Here is a 6,334-nt window from a genome sequence, read left to right as displayed (position 1 = left end):
CAATTTTAATACACATATTAAGTAGTGAGAAAAGTTGAGAAAAACAGAAATAAAGTATACACCAGGTCTTTGCAATTAAAAATTTTTCATAACATGAACGATGCCCAGGTATAAATTTTGAACTAAAAGTTTTTTCTAAATATGGTTTATGGTAATTGAGGCTTCCTTAAACAAAGAAAGACAGGTCTTAGGTATGTGATCTGTATAAACTTACAGTAGTGTTTATTCCAAATAAAGATTTTCTTCCTGTTATGATATGACAATATAACTGTTTTCTGAGTAAAGATACATGTTAAGGCTTAAGGTATGAACACTTTGGAAGGCAAAGAACTTAGTGAAGAAGTTATTGTTCATTTGAAAATGTATATCATCTCATAATAGGCTCCTGAACTTTCAGATTTACTTGGGAGAATACATTTACATCTTAAATTTCTAGGAATGGTACAAGCTTTATGTAAAAAGCAAAATTTTAAATCCACCAATTTATTGAAAAATCAATTACTTTTATTGTAGAAACAAATAATTGCTTCCCAAGATTTGTCAAAATGTCATAATATAGACATATATTTCACACAGTGTCTTTCTCCCTTTAATTATATTCCGGCAGATGGTGGGATATCTCCTTGGCCATGCTCGGTAGAAGTATTTGATGGACTGTGTAAGCTGGTCTCCTTGTACACAAACCAAGCATTTCCTCCCCAAAGTATCATATTCAGAAATCCAAAGATCACAGATACATTTAGGGATCCCATACTGGTCACAGAGTCAAAATAACGCGTCACTCCTTGTTTCTTACAAGGCTCAAGTTCCTGAATAATTTGTGACTGGTAGCTATTTTAATATCTGTAAGAGCTTTAGCCCAGGCTGAAGTGCTCGCCAACTGCAAATCAGTGGCAACAAGAGTTAACAACAAAGTTAATCATGGGAAGCTTTCGACTATCTCGATACAGGTTCATACAACCAACATAAAGAAAAAGAGCAGCAATGGAAGCAGCAGGAAGACAAAGATTGCAATTGTGCAGAGGAAGAGTAATCTCCTATAAGGACATAACTGCTCCATTTTATATCACACACATTTACTTCTGAAGCTGCCTGAAATAATGCCTGATTCAACCTGAATGGATAACCAAAAGCAGCTGTAACAGTTTTATTGTTAGAAGCATTAGGACAAGGCACTTGAATTTCTGTTTTGCTCTTAAAACATCCACAGGTGGCAAAAGCAAAGATGGAAGCAATCCACTTGATGAAGCCGAGCGGCTCCTTGAGCGGACTGAGGTTGATCTGGAAGGCAGACATCTTCTGGAGGAAGGAGGGAGAGAGAGTCAGGCGGTGGGCTGAGGAGGAGGGGGATACACCAAGACCTGAGTAGCCCAGCAGGCAGCAAGGAAGGGCCCACCTTAAACATTGAAATAATAATAACAATACCAAGAATAAGAATAGTAATAATCATTTAGAGCTCACTATGTGATATGCATTCTGCTAAGCATTTTACATACATAATAACATCTAATGCTCAACGCCCACCACATGTCTGTGTACTGTGGTGGCTTGTGTGTTGCTGTGATACTGGAAGCTTTGCCACTGGTATTTCAAACACCAGCAGGGTCACCCATGGTGAACAGGTTTCAGCTGAGCTTCCAGATTAAGACAGACTAGGAAGAAGGACCTGGCGGTCTACTTCTGAAAAAACTGGCTAGTGGAAACCTGATGAGTAGCAGTGGAACATTATCTGATATAGAGCCGAAATATGAGCCCCTCAGGTTGGAAGGCATTCAAAAGACAACTGGGAAGAGCTGCCTTCTCAAATTAGAGTCAACCTTAATGATGTGAATGGAGTCCAGCTTTCGGGCCCTTCATTTGCTGATGTGGAGTGATTCAAAATGAGAAGAAACAGCTGCAAACAGCTATTAATAATTGGAATGTGAAATGTACAAAATATGAATCTAGGAAAATTGGAAGTTGTCAAAAATGAAATGGAACACATAAACATCAGTATCATAGGCATTAGTGAGCTGAAATGGACTGGTATTGGCCATTTTGAATCAGACAATCATATGGTCTACTATGCTGGGAATGACAAATTGAAGAGGAATGGCAATGCGTTCATCGTCAAAAAGAGCATTTCAATAACTATCCTGAAGTACAACGCTGTCAGTGATAGACAATATCCATACATCTACAAGGACAACCAGTTAATACAACTATTATTCAAATTTATGGACCAACCACTAAGGCCAAGCATGAAGAAATGAAGATTTTTACCAACTTCTGCAGTCTGAAATTGATCAAACATGCAATCAAGATGCATTGATCATTACGGAGATTGTGAAAGTTGGAAACGAAGAAGGATTGGGTAGTTGGAAAATATGGCCATGGTGATAGAAACGACGCCAGAGATCACATGATAGAATTTTGCAAGACCAATGACTTCTTCACTGCAAATACCTTTTTTCAACAACATAAACGGTGACTACACATGTGGACCTTGCCAGATGGAATACACAGGAATCAAATTGAATACATCTGTGGAAAGAGACAATGGAAAAGCTCAATATCATAAATCAGAACAAGGCCAGGGGTCGACTTCAAAACAGACCATCAATTGCTCATATGCAAGTTCAAGTTGAAGTCGAAGAAAATTAGAACAAGTCCATGAAAGCCAAAGTACAACCTTGAGTATATCCCACCTGAATTTAGAGATGATCTCAAGAATAGATTTGACACATTGAACACTAAAGACCGAGGACCAGATGTGTTGTGGAGTGACATCAAGGACATCATACAAGAAGAAAGCAAGAGGTCATTTAAAAAGACAAGAAAGAAAGAAAATACCAAAATGGATGTCAGAAGAGACTCTGAAACTTTCTCTTGAATGCATACTAGCTAAAGCAAATGGAAGATATGATGAAGTAAAAGAGCTGAACAGAAGATTTCAAAGGGCGACTCGAGAAGACAAAGTAAAGTATTATAATGAAATGTGCAAAGACCTGGAGATAGAAAACCAAAAGGGAAGAATACACTCAGAATTTCTCAAGTTGAAAGAACTGAAGGAAAAATTCAAGCCTCGAGTTGCAATGTTGAAGGATTCTACAGGGAAAATATTAAATGATGCAGGAAGCATCAAAAGAAGATGGAAGGAATACACAGAGTCACTGTACCAAAAAGAATTGGTTGACGTTCAACCATTTCAGGAAGTAGCACATGATCAAGAACTAATGGTACTGAAAGAAGAGGTCCAAGCTGCAATGAAGGCATTGGCAAAAAACAAAACTCCAGGAATTGACGGAATACCAACTGAGATGTTTCAACAAACGGATGCAAGTGCTGGAAGCACTCACTTGTCTATGCCAAGAAATTTGGAAGACAGCTACCTGGCCAGTTGACTGGAAGAGATCCATATCTGGACCCATTCTGAAGAAAGGAGATCCAACAGAATGTGGAACCTATCGAACAATATCATTAATATCATGAGCAAGTAAAATTTTGCTGAAGATTATTCAAAAGCAGTTACAACAGTACATCGACAGGGAACTGCCAGAAATTCAAGCCAGATTTCGAAGAGGATGTGGAACAAGGGATATCATTGCTGATGTCAGGTGATCTTGGCTGAGAGCAGAGAATACCAGAAACATGGTTACCTGTGTTTTATTGACTATGCAAAGGGATTCGATTGTGTGGATCATAACAAATTATGGGTAAGATTGCGAAGAATGGGAATTTCAGAACACTTAACTGTCCTCGTGAGGAACCTGTACTTAGACCAAGAGGCAGTGGTTCGAACAGAACAAGGGGATACTGCATGGTTTAAAGTCAGGAAAGCTGTGTGTCAGGGTTGCATCCTTTCACCATACTTATTCAATCTGTATGCTGAGCAAATAATCTGAGAAGCTGGACTATATGAAGAAGAATGTGGCATCAGGATTGCTGGGAGACTCATGAACAACATGCATCATGCAGATGACACAACCTTGCTTGCTGAAAGTGAAGGGGACTTGAAGCACTTACGGATAAAGATCAAAGACCACAGCCTTCAGTATGGGTTACACTTCAGCATAAAGAAGTAAAAATCCTCACAACTGGACCAATAAGCAACATCATGATAAAAGAGAAAAGATTGAAGTTGTCAAGGATTTCGTTTTACTTGGATCCACAATCAATACCCACAGAAGCAGCAGTCAAGAAATCAAAAGACGCATTGCGTTGGGCAAATCTGCTGTAAAAGACCTCTTTAAAGTGTTAAAAAGCAAAGATGTCACTTTAAGGCCTAAGGTGTACCTGACTCAGGCTGTGGTGTTTTCAATTGCCTCATATGCATGTGAAAGCTGGATAACGAATAAGGAAGACAGAAGAAGAATTGATGCCTTTGAATTATGGTGTTTGTGAAGAATATTGAATATACCATGGACTGCTAGAAGAACGAACAAATCTGTCTTGGAAGAAGTATAGCCAGAATGCTCCTTAGAAGCAAAGATGGCGAGACTTCATCTCACATATTTTGGACATGTTATCATGGAGAAGGACATCATGCTTGGTAAACTAGAGGGTCAGTGAAAAAGAGAAAGATCCTTGACTAGATGGACTGACACAGGTGGCTGCAACAATGGGCTCAAGCATAGCAATGATTGTGAGGATGGTGTAGGACCGGGCAGTGTTTTGTTCTGTTGTTGTACATAGGGTCGCTATGAGTTAGAATTGATTTGATGGCCCCTAACAACAACAAGATAGCTCAAAACACCCTGTAAAATAATTATTACTATCCCTGTTTTGTGATTAGGAAACTGAGGCTAAAAAAGGCTAAGTAACTTGGCTCAAGATTAAACAGCTAGTAGTGGAACTGGGATTTGGACTCAAGACTGTCTTACTTTGCAGCCTGTGCTCTTTACTACAGCACTGTACTATCTCCTAGCTCCTCGATTGAACTTCTCAATAAACTGGCTTTCAATAACCAGAACCTAGGCCTGACCCAAGCCATGACATTTTCAATTGCCTCATATGCATGCGAAAGCTGGATAATGAGTAAGGAAGACTGAAGAATAATTGATATCTTTGAATCATGCTGTTGGTGAAGAATACTGAATATACTATGGACTACCAGAAGGACGAACATATCTGTCTTGGAAGAAGTACGGCCAGAATGCTCCTTAGAAGCGAGGATGGTGAGACTTTGTCTGACGTACTTTGGACGTGTTATCGGGGGGACCAGTTCATGGAGAAGGACTTCATGCTTGGAAAGTAGAGAGTCAACGAAAAAGAGGAAGATCCCCAACAAGATGGATTGACACAATGGCTGCAATGATGGACTGAAGCACAGCAATGATTGTGAGGATGGTGCAGGACCAGGCAGTGTTTTGTTCTGTTGTTGTACATAGGGTCATTATGAATTGGAATCGACTCAACGGCACCTAACATTAACAACGACAAGGCCTAAAATTTCATATTTTTCATACGTGTAGCCTTATCTTGTCAGTGTTGTCTCTCCACCAACTTCTTTCTGTTCCCACTCCTCGAGTATCTTGGGTACTAGACAGCTTAAGATATTAGAAACTCTGGTTAAGAGCTAAGGTTTATTTTCCCAGTAGGGAATGGCTACAGAGAAAGGGAATGGGAGCGATTTAGGTCAAGGGTAGTGGTGGAGGTGGAAGACCTTAAGGCATTTTTAAGGCATTTTAAGGGATCTTTTTGTCCCTCTCATTTCTCTGCAGAAATATTCCCAAACGTCTAGGATGTGGAGCTCATTATGACTTTGTCTTGCCTCCTGTGTTCAGGAAGAGTTGGCTCCAAGTTTAGGTTGCAGCAATAAGAAACAGTGGTTGAATTCAGTGGTTCATTCTTTTATTCATAAATTCATTTATGTATATGGCAGGCATTGTTCTATATACTGAATATACAGCTGTGGAGAAAATAATAAACCCTGCTCTCATGGACATTATAGCTTGATGGAGGACAACACAATTAACAAATAATCAAAAATATAACTACAAAACCAAAAACCCAAAACCTTTGCCATCGAATGGATTCCAATTCATAGCAACCCTACAGGACAGAGTGGAACTTTCCCATAGAATTTCCAAGGAGTGGCTGGTGGATTCGAACTGCCGACCTTTTAGTTAGCAGCCGAGCTCTTAACCACTGCACCACCAGATAGTGATAAATGCTATAAAGAAAAGAAAGCTGAGTAAAGGGATAGAAAGTGAAAGGTGGTGGTGGGGGTAAGGCTGTTATTTTAGTTACAATGATCAGGAAAGAGCTTTCTGAGTTAGAATTCTTTGGGTAAAGACCTGAATGAAGTGAAGGAGTAAGCTTGAGAAAATCTGAAGTGTTCTGACAGAAGCAG

At 39.5% G+C, this 6,334-nt stretch overlaps 1 pseudogene; it reads right to left on the bottom strand.

Moving 5' to 3' along the window:
* Positions 1-593: 593 nt before the first annotated feature.
* Positions 594-1,296, bottom strand: LOC101355100 (synaptophysin-like protein 1 pseudogene; annotated as a pseudogene).
* Positions 1,297-6,334: the final 5,038 nt, after the last annotated feature.

Source organism: Trichechus manatus, unplaced genomic scaffold (genome assembly GCF_000243295.1).
Source record: "Trichechus manatus latirostris isolate Lorelei unplaced genomic scaffold, TriManLat1.0 scaffold00043, whole genome shotgun sequence".
Taxonomy (NCBI): Eukaryota; Metazoa; Chordata; class Mammalia; order Sirenia; family Trichechidae; genus Trichechus; species Trichechus manatus.
Note: the sequence above shows the minus strand (reverse complement) of the source record. Positions and strands in the feature narration are given on the sequence as shown.